This window comes from Eriocheir sinensis, unplaced genomic scaffold (genome assembly GCF_024679095.1).
Source record: "Eriocheir sinensis breed Jianghai 21 unplaced genomic scaffold, ASM2467909v1 Scaffold862, whole genome shotgun sequence".
Classification (NCBI taxonomy): domain Eukaryota; kingdom Metazoa; phylum Arthropoda; class Malacostraca; order Decapoda; family Varunidae; genus Eriocheir; species Eriocheir sinensis.
The window spans coordinates 137,462-150,767 of record NW_026112233.1 but is presented as its reverse complement, the minus strand read 5'-3'; the positions used below and the strand labels follow the sequence as shown (position 1 = coordinate 150,767).

The 13,306-nt window shown below is 45.0% G+C and overlaps 1 long non-coding RNA gene across 1 annotated transcript; it reads left to right on the top strand.

Moving 5' to 3' along the window:
• The first annotated feature begins 8,523 nt into the window (after positions 1-8,523).
• LOC126994743 (uncharacterized) lies at positions 8,524-11,525 on the top strand. Its single transcript, XR_007749539.1, has 3 exons — positions 8,524-8,570; positions 9,937-10,052; positions 11,194-11,525. It is a non-coding gene; the product is annotated as an uncharacterized LOC126994743 (long non-coding RNA).
• Positions 11,526-13,306: the final 1,781 nt, after the last annotated feature.

Below are 13,306 nucleotides of genomic sequence, written 5' to 3'. Positions count from 1 at the left end.
TCCCTGGCAGGAGGGGAATGTCGGGGCAGCGGTAGGACGCGTGGTTTGGGGGGGTACGTGGGTAGGGGAGGGTGGGGGGGAGGGTGTAAGGTCCAACAAGCCGACGCTCGCGAAAGGGGGTGGGTATAGAGGGGGTAGGGGGAGACACGGTGGCGTGGGCACGCCGGAAAGGTGGGGGTATGGGGGGGGGGGGGGGCAAGCTGCATGCACGCCAGTTTTTTCCCGCCCAAACACGCATGTCGTGCTCCAAAACACAGGCCTTAAGTCCACCCGGGGGAGGGTGACGTCCCGGCACTGGGGCGAAAGGACGCCCCTAACCGATCCCCGGCAGGAGGGTGACGCCCCGGCACGGTGCGAAAGGACGCGCCTAGCCGCTCCTCCGGCACGGTGCGAAAAGACGCGCCTAACCGATCCCCGGCAGGAGGGTGACGCCCCGGCACGGTGCAAAAGGACGCCCCTAACCGATCCCCCGGCAGGAGGATGACGACTCTAGGACTCGACCCCCGGCGCCCGTCTCCTGCGGCGTCCCCCCCCCCCCCAACCCCCACCCCCACCCCCCTCCCTGGCAGGAGGGGAATGTCGGGGCAGCGGTAGGACGCGTGGTTTGGGGGGGTACGTGGGTAGGGGAGGGTGGGGGGGAGGGTGTAAGGTCACTTTTGGGTAGGGATGACCACTACCCGGCTGGGTGGGTAGTGGGTGGTGGGTAGGGCCCCGGCGGCTGGCTGGCTGGCTGCCCGCCCGTCTGGCTGGTCGTGCATTTTCGACGTATAAATTTTTGTGCGTGTTTCTGGTGCTATTAATTAGTCCAATCACAGTCACCTAAATTTTGGTCCCGTCATTGGCACCATCTCCCACTACTTTCTTTCTATTTGAAACAAATTACTTTTTACATTATACGCCGTTAATCACTTTTTTCACCTTACCTGCACGGCCTCGGTTACCTGGAGAGTACTGTTGTAACCCGTAATCCGGGTCACACAGGGGAGACGACACACTGTTTGTACTAGTGACACTTGACTTAAAATTCTGGTACTTTTAGGAGTATTTAAAGGAGTTCGTAAATGGGGTGATGAAACGGTGTCGCCTTTCTTATATGTATTTTATTCTACCTTAATACTACTTAATATTACAGAGGGTAAAAATATTGTTTAAACCAGCGACTGGCTTACTAGACTCAATGAGTTTTCAGGTTTTCTTTCACTATTGGTTACTGACGTTAACACTGGTATAATATTGAGTAAAAACTCACACAATAAAGTATCATAGAAATATAATCCTAAGTAAAACTAAGATAATAGAACACAATAGATATGTTAGATACGCTTTCCTCTATGGTAATTCTTCACTCCATACTCACAGTAGCAACGATGAATGTTCTACCCATGTTGTCTAGGGAAGGACAACTGAGTGTCCAGCCACGAACAGAGTGCTGGTTAATCTGAGGTCAAGCCTGGAGAAAATGCTTCTTATATAGGCAGATATCGCGAGGGTAATACGTCAGGCGTGTGAGTCATACATCAAACTCACACCGAGCTCATACAATAATCTACCTAACCGACATGCTTAATTCACGCGGTGACGCAGCTTTGTTTTCATAACATTTTGTTCCGCGGCTGATCCTGTTTTTGCCGCGGTGATTGTGTTTTGGCTTAGAGAGATAAGCGGGTGCGTTAATGGGCAATTACAATTGTGTATAGGTTGGTAAATGAACAGTGGGGACAATCATGTGTTGGAGTCCGTGTTGTGTTTTAGCGGTCGATACCGCTGTTGTCATCGGAAAATATTGCCGGTGAAGATGATGATGACACGAGTGGTGTCGCAGCCCTCGGGGCACCACAGTACAATGCAGGCAGACTTTGTTCTAATTACTTTTTCTCAAGCTCAAGGTCAACATATCTTTTTTCTAACTTTCGTACCCTTTTTCCATCCGTAACGTTCGCTCAGTTCCATGTTTTTTTTTTTTTTATTTCCCTCCTTGCAGCGCTGAGTGCCGGTGTTTTCCTCGTGTGTGACTCGTGCTGCTCTGCTTGGTCTGCCTTAACTTGTTCCGTTAACAAGTCTACGGGAGTGTGTGTTTTATTTTTAGACTTTACCTGAACATGGTTTGGCCGAGACGAGTTTATGTGCGTTCTGTCGTGTTTTTTTCTTTTAGGCGCGCGCGCGCGCGCGTGTGTGTGTGTGTGTGTGTGTGTGTGTGTGTGTGTAATCCATCACGGCCTGGTCACGAGTTTGACTCGTCGTCGCCAGCAAGTACCCTCCCGTTCAGAGCAAGGTTCAGTAGTCAATCTCTGGGTTCGGCCGGGACCTTTGCTCTATGGGGGACAGTAACCCCTCCTTGTCAGCGGAATAATCTCGGCCTGAGCGGGGCTCGAACCTCCGCCTGGCAGGCCTCAAAGCCGGGCAGTGCAGAGCTTTAACAGAGAGCTAACTAAGTACGTAAGGAGTCTGCAAGAGGCCGGTAGGCCTGTACAAGGAAGCTGCTGTGAACCTAACCCCACCTAACATCACCGTTCATAAATTTATCTAATCTATTTTTAAATGTGACTATTGTATTGGTACTCGCAACATGACTGCCCAGCCTGTTCCACTCATCTACCACTCTGTTAGGAAACCAATTTTTGCCTATGTCCTTATTGAATCTGAACTTATCCAGTTTAAACCCATTACTACGTGTCCTACCCGGTTCTTTTACCATCATAATCTTATTAATATCCCCCATATTAAAGCCCTTCATCCATTTATAAACTTCGATCAAGTTTCCTCGCACCCTTCGCCTTTCTAGAGAATGCAAGTTTAATTATTTAAGTTTTTCCTCATAACGGAGCGGTGTGTGTGTGTGTGTGTGTGTGTGTGTGTGTGTGTGTGTGTGTGTGTGTGTGTGTGTGTTCATATATCGGTACTGTGTGTTTTCTGTTTGCCTATTTGCAGTGCGGTCGTGGGCGTGTGCTTGATTATAATATTGTTTTTTGTTTGTTGTGTGTATATATTGATTTTCTTTGTGTTCATTTGCGTTTGTTTATGATATCATGATATATCATGATATCATCAGCTAGAATCATGTCATTACAAGAGTATAAAATTAAAATAGGTGTGTGTCAGCGAGATAACTTTAAATATTCAGAAAGTTCTACACCAAAGATTTATAACTGCAATTTTTTTTTTTTCTTTGACAGGAGAAAGGCGGGTTTTGTGTCTTCAAGTCGCCGTGCCATGTAAGTGTTGAAGTGTGTGTGTGCCTGTGTGTGTGTGTGTATGTGTGTGTGTGTGTGTGTGTGTGTGTGTGTGTGTGTGTGTGTGTGTGTGTGTGTGTGTGTGTGTGTGTGTGTGTGTGTGCGTGTGTGTGTGTGTGTGTGTGTGTGTGTGTGTGTGTGTGTGTGTGTGTGTGTGTGTGTGTGTGTGTGTGTGTGTGTGTGTGTGTGTGTGTGTGTGTGTGTGTGTGTGTGTGTGTGTGTGTGTGTGTGTGTGTGTGTGTGCGTGTGTGTGTGTGTGCGTGTGCGTGTGCGTGTGTGTGTGTGTTATAAAGACCTAAGAGAATCAGTCACTGTATCAAAAGGAATATTGGGAAACTTAACTAAACGAACAGTAAAGAAAACGACACCACATCCACCTCCTCCTCCACCCATCCATCGCATCCATCTCTCCCATCACATGAACTCTCCCATCACTTCCATTTATTTTTCTCCACTTCCTCAACCACCACCATTCAACCACAGAACCATATCCTACCCCATCTCCCCCCACCACATCCCATTTATCCAATCACCACATCCGTCTCTCCCGCCACCTTCTCCATCACCTCCACTTCCTCCTCCACCATTCCATCACCTTTCTTTTCCACTACTTTATCACACCCCCACCATACCTTCTCCACTTCCCTCACCTCCACCACTCCGCCATGCAGGCGCCCACAGGAGAAACGAGTGGAAAGGTGGATGACTTTGGTGTGTGAAGAGGGTGACCAGAGGCTGAATGGAATGCAAGTGATTTGGTAGTACTTGACTGGTTAGTGAGGGGGTGAGGTGAGGTTAGCGGGAAGGCGTGGGTGGGTGAGGATGAGTGGATGATGATGGGTGGGTGGGTGAAAGGGTAAGGAACCGAGTTAGTGGGTGAGAAAAGACAGACAGGGAGCTATTCGTTTTCATTTAGAGAGAGAGAGAGAGAGAGAGAGAGAGAGAGAGAGAGAGAGAGAGAGAGAGAGAGAGAGAGAGAGAGAGAGAGAGAGAGAGAGAGAGAGATGTAACACTCCATCAGAAAAAACCCGCATCGTAGACAATATTTTTTTTGTTTACACACGACGAAAAGAAAAGAAAGAAAACGGGTTACGAGATGCGTTTGTGAAGGAGTGACTCAAGTGGTCTCCGCGGCACCCTTCACGTCGTCCGCTTCTCCGCTACATAATCCGTTTCCAATATGATGTTCCTGTCCCTCGTAACTTATGTAGGCGTGTGAGAAATTTGAAATATCCAATACCGTAGAGTTCGTTGTTGAAGTGTGCCACAATTAGTGTGGTGTCAGTTCTGAAGGAGGCGGTAGGAGGAAGAAGAGGAGGAGAAGGAAGGTGGAGGAGGGAGAAGCTATGAGGAGGGTAGTAATTTTTTTACATAGATATTCAGACCACACAGACCCTATGGTCCAGATTAGGTGGTCTGTCCTTAAACCTGAGTGAAATTATGTCAATCACATGTCACTAAGACTTTGCATTTCTACTTAAATAGATATTAAGTTGAAGGAAGTGTCGGTCGAGCTTGTTTAGAAATGAATCAGTCGTGTTGCACTGGACCACTGAAGGTGGGAGCTTACTAGATTCTCGCCCTGCATCGATGGTGAATAAAAATTTGGTGGTTTGAACTAATTTGATTGCATTTAAGTTTTTGTGCTATTCTCGTTCGTTAATATGTGATGTGAAAAAAAAGGAGAAAAATATGATAATCAGAAGGGAGGTAAGATTTTGGTCGGAGGAGGAAGAGAAGGAGGAGTAGGGGGAAGTGTGGGGTTAGAAAATGAGAAAGCGGAGAGTTCGACAGGAAAAGGAAAGCGGAAAAAGGAGGAGAAGGAAACATGGAAACATGGACTAGCAGGCAGCAGAAAGCCTGCTGGCTCATTACTAGGCTGCCTGCGTTCAGTGATTTAATCAATCCGTTTGCCATAGGAGTGGCTTGCAGGGAAGGATTAAAGCACTTGTGTACCTACTCTGGGAACGTTCAGTTCACTCCCGTTGCAGCAAAGTGGCGATCAATGCGTTTCTTGAAGGAGTTGATGGTCTCTGCGCTAACCACTTCTGCAGGAAGGCTGTTCCAGTGGCGAACAACTCTATTCGAGAAATAACTCCTGCCGATGTCGGTATTGCATCGCTTTGCTTGAATTGTTTTTCCGTTGTTTCTTGTTCTCAGGTTGGTTTGTAGCGTGAAGAGTTTGGAGTGATCAACGTTGCTGAGCTTGTTCAGGTACTTAAAGACTTGTATCATGTCTCCCCGCAGTCGTCTCTTTTCCAACGTGAAGAGGTTGAGTCGCTCGAGTTGTTCTTCATAGGGTTTCGTCCTCAGTGATGGCATCATCTTCATGGCGCGGTGCTGTATTCTCTCAAGTAATTCAATGTCTTTCCTGTAATTAGGAGACCAGAATTGCACGGCGTATTTCAGGTGGGGCCTTACCAGCGAATTATACAAGGATAACATAACTCCCGGCGTCTTGTATTCGAAGTTCCTCGATATGAACCCAAGCATTGTATTGGCTTTCTTACAGGCGGACTTGCAGTGTTTTGTTTGTTTCAAGTCACTGCTGATGGTGACCCCGAGGTCTCTTTCCTCTTGCACAACATGTAGTGGTTCGCCACCCATGTGGTATATGTGGAGGAGGAGGAGGAGGTTCAAAGGACAAATGGCTACAGCAGGACAGGGGCGTGAAGGGGCTGGAAGACGTGTGGCAATAAAGGTCAAGGCGTGGCAGTCACTCCATGGCGGCGGCGACCTTACTGACTGACTGACTGATAGACCGACCAACGGACTGGGTGACTGACTGGTGGTTACGAAGCTATTTACTTAGTGACTGACTGAATGAATGGTTATGCTGGCGGCAAACTTTAGGTGACGGACAAGCTGATAGGATGGCAGTGATTTGTTTGCTAACTACTTCACTAGTTAACTGATTACCTGACACAGAGACTGACTGATTGACTAATTGATTGATTGATTAATTTACAAAGTGATAAAAACAGTTGACTGACTGATGAATTGAACATAAGAACATAAGAATGTAAGGAGTCTGCAAGAGGTGGATTGGCCTATACAAGCCAGCTCCTGTAATCCTAACCCCACCTTACCTCACTCCATAAATTGATCCAACCTCTTCTTGAATGTATCTATGGTATTGCACTCATAACATGACTGCCAAAGCCTGTTCCATTCTTCCACCACTTTATTGGTGATCCAACTCTTGCCTATGTCTTTGCTAAATCTGAATTTGTCTAACTTGAAACCATTGCTACGTGTCCTACTAGGCTCTTTTACTTCCAAAACCCTATTGACATCCCCTTTATTAAAGCCCTTCATCCATTTATAGACTTCGATAAAGTCTCTTCGAAACCTTTGCCTTTCTAGAGAGTGTAGCCTCATAAGGCAAATTTTTCATACCTTGAATCATTTTTGTAATCCTCCTCTGTACAGACTCTAACATCTTGATATCCATTCTATAGTAGGGTGACCAGGGCCCGTATCCTCACGAGCTATAAACTTTCACTCTTAAAGTTACTATCAAAGTTAATAGTTTCAATTTATTTATTCTTTATGGCGGGCTCTTTACTAAGGACGCCTCCGTGCAAAACGTAAACATCCGACATGAATTAAGTAAATATTTCAAACGAAAAATAAAGATAACATGTATAAATGTACACACACTCAAAAAACTATCGTTACACATTCAGCACGATACAAACTGGCACCAAGGACGAAGCCATTGAGAACAGGCTACTCATGTTGGTATCACTGCGTGTGTTGGGTGTGGGTTCACTTGCCTGAACCAAATGAGCGGGACTCGTAAATGAAGCAGTAGAATTTGAGCTGGCACAGTAACGCTTCATGAAACACACAGGTGGAGTCTTAGTCGAAGTTAATTGATCTGTGTTCTATGTAGCTATAACATTGTAGTATTTGGGGTGATGAAATTATGCTTTAACACCTCACACACAAGTGAAGAGTTAAAAGTTCGTCCATTTAGGAGACAGTATGAAAAACACCTTGCGGTAATGAGTCACTCAGGATTCGGATATCAGAGTGAATCCCACTGACTGATCGCCACATACGGCTCCACTGAGCCTAGGAGGTTATGTAAAACTTTTCTAACCCTTTTGATTGATTTATAGTGGATTATAAACTTGACTTATCACCCAAATGATGAGATAACGTTGGCATTGATTTCACTAGCATAGCAAGCATTACCCGAGTCAAGGTATTTGCTTGTCTCGAAACAATCATGGAATGCACCCAATAAGATTAATTTTCTAATAATTCTCGGCGAGTCATTATACCAACAGACAAATTAACTCCTGCATGCAAGCTATTTAATATTCTCCAGAGACGGCTAATTTCGGCAATTCAAAACGCCCGCGCCAAATTCCTTATTCGTCAACTTAAAAAGCGTGCAAAGCTCCTACTTTTTACTAGGCAATGAGGCAGCACAAGAGAGGAGTAGATTTAAACAACCTGTAGAAGTCCACCCAACTCTGTTTAAACTTGATCTTTCTTACCAGCAATACTATTGGCGTTGCAATTTGAAGTTGTATTTTTTTTCAGATCCCCACACCTTGGTCATGAAAAAAAAGAGACGTTCAGTGGAAGCATTAGTTCCAGGATGGCACATTATGAACTGAACTATATCTGACATGCGTTGATGGTTGTTTTTGTCTTTGACATGGGAGAATACTTCTACCCACCGCTGTTACGTATATCATATGAGCATTATTGTTTAATAATTTGTGAATATAAAGCTTAAACAAGTGGCTCTCAAATCATTCCGTTAATATTATGGTGATATCTGGTATCTCAATGTCTCCCTTCCTCTCTACCCCTCCCTTACGGGGGTCCTGTCCTGCTCCCCCCAGCAGAGCTAAGGTGGTGAGGGTGATCGCACCCTTACCAACCCTACTGAGATTACCGGGTTGCTCAGTGTGAAATTCTTCGGACCCCACTGTAACGATAGTTTTTTGAGTGTGTGTACAACAAAAACATAATAAACGGCAAACACAAGAAAATATTGAGTTTTGTGGCAGATAGAAGCAGCCTCAAAGGCTGCTTTTACTCCGTCACTCGTCAATACCCTTATCTCCCCTCCTGCGTCACAACTTGCTCTGCTGAAATTAACGCACCATCACCACGTCGTCTGCCCCAATGAGCACATCTACGGGCCGGAGAACCAGCGCAGAAAAGGAGTAAGTTTAATTGGTCGCCAGATGAAACGGTCTGCCTCCTACATCAAATTCATGAAAAAATACGTATAATCAGAGGGTGTTATGGGAAGAGTATCACCCCTGAGGATAAGAAGATAGCATGGACTGAAGTGGCAGAAGCTGTAACAAGGTTAGTAATCACATATTCATGGTTCAATTAGCTTACAAACTAACCTAACCTAATTAATTGGGTATTTTTGGCATAATAACACAACTACTGACGTTCCAAACAGAACATACCTTTTCATTCTGTATCTGAATAGTTTCATTACGACCATTTCTGCCACAACCCCCTCTCCCTCAACAACCTAACATAACTAAACCTAACCATGCCAAACCTGCCCCGTCCTACCGAACACATCCAAACTTAACATGCCAAGTTTGTTGGGGGGGAAGAGGGGGTTGGTAGAGATAGTTCAGGCATATTTGCCCTTTCTTATTCTTTATCTATTTTTATTTTTTTATTATTTTTTTTATTGGGGGGGGATGCTAGGCATGCCAGACTATGGACACTTTTACAAGTACTTTATGTCAAGACTATATGGGAATAGGTAGGTTTCGTGAGAATGGTGAAGTAAGATTAAAATAGTGTATTTATAGCATTGGTCAAACAGATTATGGTGATATAATATTAGATTGGAATGTACTAAAAAAAAAATGAAACTAAGGTTAACGCTTTTATTATTTTTGTTACATATTCACATATTCATGATTCAAGTAACTTGCAAACTAACCTAACCTCGTCAAATGGGTATTTTTGTATATGAACACAACCACAGAGTTTCCAAACAGAACATACTTTTTCCTACTGCTCCACGTGAATAGTATCATCATGACCATTTCTGCTGCAACCCCCGCTCCCTCAACAATCTAACATAACTAAACCAATTCCTGCTAAACCTGTCCTACCTAACACGTCCTAACCTAACATGGTAGGTCCCCAAGTTTGTTAGGGTGGAAAGAGGGTTAGTATAAGAGAGTCAAGTCATATTTACCTGTTATTTTATTTATTCCTTATTTAGATTTTTTGGGGGGTGGGTGGGTTGGACATGTCAGACTCTCAACCCTTTTACAAGTATTTTATGTTAAGACTATATCGGAATAGGTAGATTTGAGGAGAATGGTAAAGTAAGATTAAAATATTATATTGATAGCATTGGTCAAACAGTTTATGGTGATATAATGTTAGGTTAGAAGTACTCAAAAGAATAGAATTAAGATTAATGCTTTCAATTTTTTTGTATAGCTGTATTGTGTAATAGCATCCTACTTAGAGAAAAGCATTTTATAAAAGTAGGTAATGAAAAGTAGTATTTATGGCCATGTTCATAACAACTAAAAAGTTAATGTCTTATGATGCATGTAAATAAAATACCGTTACTGATTTAGCTTTCCATCACAGCATGTATTAAATGTTACTGGAGAAGGTATGGGAAATAAATAGCATGCCATAGTGAAACGATTAAGAAACTTGCTTCACATTTATACCCTGACAGTGCCTTCCCTGGGAGTGGACCCCGTACGCAGGATGACTGTGAGAGGCGTTGGTACAACGTACAACAAAAATCAAAGCCTCGCATTGCCAAGTGCAAGAATGAGCAGCGGCAGACTGGTAATTTTTTTTTGTCGTTATGTCTTTAAATGTAAAACTTATATTAGTTAGTTTTTTATGTGCTTACAGAATGCAGCTATACTGGCCACAATGCCTTTATTTCAGCTTAAAGTTAATAAGTTCATAGCAGTGAACTGCATATTTGATATAGATATTTTTTTTAATGTTCATCTGTCAATGACTATCAATCTATCAAATACCTTGGCTGTCTTCCCCCAGTGAAGGGTGGTAGCCAAGACAGGCACACACTCACACATTCACACTCGTGTACACCACTCTCACAGCTGCACAGCCCCTGAGGGAGTAAAAAAGCCCCTCACTGCCCTCACTGTATGGGGGATTAGCTGCACAGTTCAGACAGGGAACTTCAACACCAAGGCCTCACAGCATACACTGGTTTACCCCTGCCCCTTCATAACAATGAGATTTCCCCCAGCACCTGAGTGCCCCACACGTGTGGCACCACAGATACGCAGGCGCCTGCCTATATAGGTATGACATTAACTGTGGTAGATAAACTGGTGTATGACATCATGGCTGCTAGTCTCATGTATTTGAAGGGGTACCAGAGCCACTCAGCATTGACACAGCTGATGATGTGTTAGGGATAGGACAGCAGCAACAGCAGTAGCAGTCAAGTAGCAGTGAAATATTGACTGGCCTGTATGTTTTTGGCAAAAACTTTTATATTCTCATTAAAACAATTTATTAATCACTCTTAAATTCATATTCTTTGTAGATACACACTTTATCAGTCAGTTATTTTACAACCAATAACAAATAGTGGAATATTTCTGTTAATAAGTAATATTTCACCTTTAAGACCCTTTTTCTTCAACTACGTACCTATTTAACCCGTCCGCTACGATTGGCATGGATTTGGCTTTCACTGGTAGCCTGGAAACATAGTAGTCCCAGGTCTTTCTCTGCCTCTGCGGTGGATAGTGGAATGTTTCCCATGTGGTATTGGTATGCTGGATATCCCCTCCCAAGGTGTAGGACTACATTTTCTTCACTGAATTGTAGCAGCCACTTTTTGCTCCATTTCTGTAGTTTGGTGATGTTTTCTTGTAGGAAATCCGCAGTTAAGGGGTTAAGATACATGCATTAATCATGACTAATATATGACGCTTTTTTTCAGCCCCGCTGCTGTATTGCTAGAGACCATCCCAACACATTGTTCATTACTTGTGGAAAAGATACCATCAGCTGCTCCGGCAACAGCCACTGCTTCATCATCTGCTGGCCCTATGACACCTGCCACTGCTTCATCATCTGCTGGCCCAATGACACCTGCCACTGCAAGGGATGACAATGAAGCTGCTCCACCACAGTCACCACCTACTTCATCGGAGTTAAGAGATGCCTTTCATAGGGCAGCAGTATAATTTTTTGATGCTGGGGCTGAATATTACTGCCTCAAGGCTATGATTTTGTCACTTTTTCTTATTACTGAGGAGGTTAGGGTGGAAGGGGTGAAAAATAATCTCTGCTGTTTTTCGACAGAAATGGTTAGCAAATTCATTCAAAGCACAAACTTTACCAGAAAAAAAATGGTGTGCCATTGTTAGTGGGTTCACTTGAGATTGGGCTCCAATACGCCTCCGTGGTCTAGTGGGTATGCGGGTGAAGTGTTTTCTCCTCAGGGAACTAGACGTCCCTGGCCTGCATAGTCTCAGGTCACCCTTGGACAAGGTGTAATACCTAATCTGTCTCCCGTGCCAGGATCACGGTGAAGCCTCTGGGCAGCAGCAGTGGTGGATTGGACTGCAGGCAGAGGATCTCTTTATGAGACAATGGCTGGAGTTCCAGGGTCCTAGTCAGCTGGACCGTGCCTAATTATTTAGGCCTGCGATGTAGAGGAGTGTGGCGACCTCTACACTAAAAAAGCCTCCCTGGAAACCAGTTGTCAGTGTGAGCTCCCCGTCCCTCCCCTCTATCGACGGTACTCCCATCCCTATTCTGCATAACAGCTGCTTCTTGTTTTCTCCTGAAAGAGATGTCTTCCGTGGGCCATTTCAGGTTTTACCTCCCGGCTTCTAGGTAGAGTTTCTGAGGGGTTTTCCTATACTCAGGGAATATTTCAGCTTTTTGGTCTCTCAGGAAGGGCTTCTGATACTCTCTAGAGCTGGTGGAGAACACCTGGTGACAGGTGCCACTGGCAAGGCCTCGAAAGGGTCGCAGAGTTGGGTTAGACGTTTCGGAAAGTGGGAACGAATTGCTGGATCCTCTCCTCCCTTGCCAGCTCTGCTCTGAGTGACTACGCCGGCCCCGTTCTTTGGGACAAAACTTCGAGGACAATAGCTGAAAAGCGCCGGGTTGTGAAAGTCTCTCTCGTGACCGAGGCTCAGGACAAGCGATTGGTCTTTGAGGCGTTTTCAAGACCCTGTGGGAGTGAACTCCCAGTGTTAGAGGCATCTAACACAGCAGTATATAATTTCCATGCACAATTTTTATACAATTCAATTTATGGTCACAATTTAAGTTATTTCAAAAGCGCTTTTAATATTTGCCCAAACTGTTAACTCGCTTAAATTTCTAACAATGCCTTCGAACCTTAAATGTGACGTCTGTCCCGGACGATTTGCAGCTCAGTTCTTCCAGCTGAGTAATACTTGCCGCCTCTGCGTTCAAAGATTACATCTTCAGAAGGCTGTGACTGAATGGAAAGTCAAGCACAATGATCTTGAAAAGAAATTCGCAGCCCTTCAGGAATATGTTTTAAGTAATGTGGCAGTGACTCCACCATCGATGGTGGAGAGTCCCTCCACCGAGATTGTGCCTTCTCAAGACGACCCTCCTGCTTCACGGGAGGACGTGTTACCCAACTCACAGGTTGACTCCCAGCCTGCCTCACAGGCTAACCCCCAGCCTGCCTCACAGGCTAACCCCCAGCCTGCCTCACAGGCTAACCCCCAGCCTACCTCACAGGCTAACCCCCAGCCTGCCTCACAGGACAACCGCCACCTGCCTCACAGGCTGACCCCCAGCCTGCCTCACAGGCTAACCCCCAGCCTGCTTCACAGGCTAGCTCGTAGCCTGCCTCACAGGACAGCTTCCAGCCTGCCCCACTTAATGCTTCTCTTCCTGCTCTACAGGATGTCGGGTTCCAACCTGTAAGGAATGGAGCCAAACCGAAGAAGGCAACCAAGGATCTACTGACCCCCACTACCTTCAATAGGTTCCAGGTGCTGGCAGACACCATGGAGGATGAGTTCGAGACTTGCCTAGTTGGGGACTCCATGGTGCGTGAC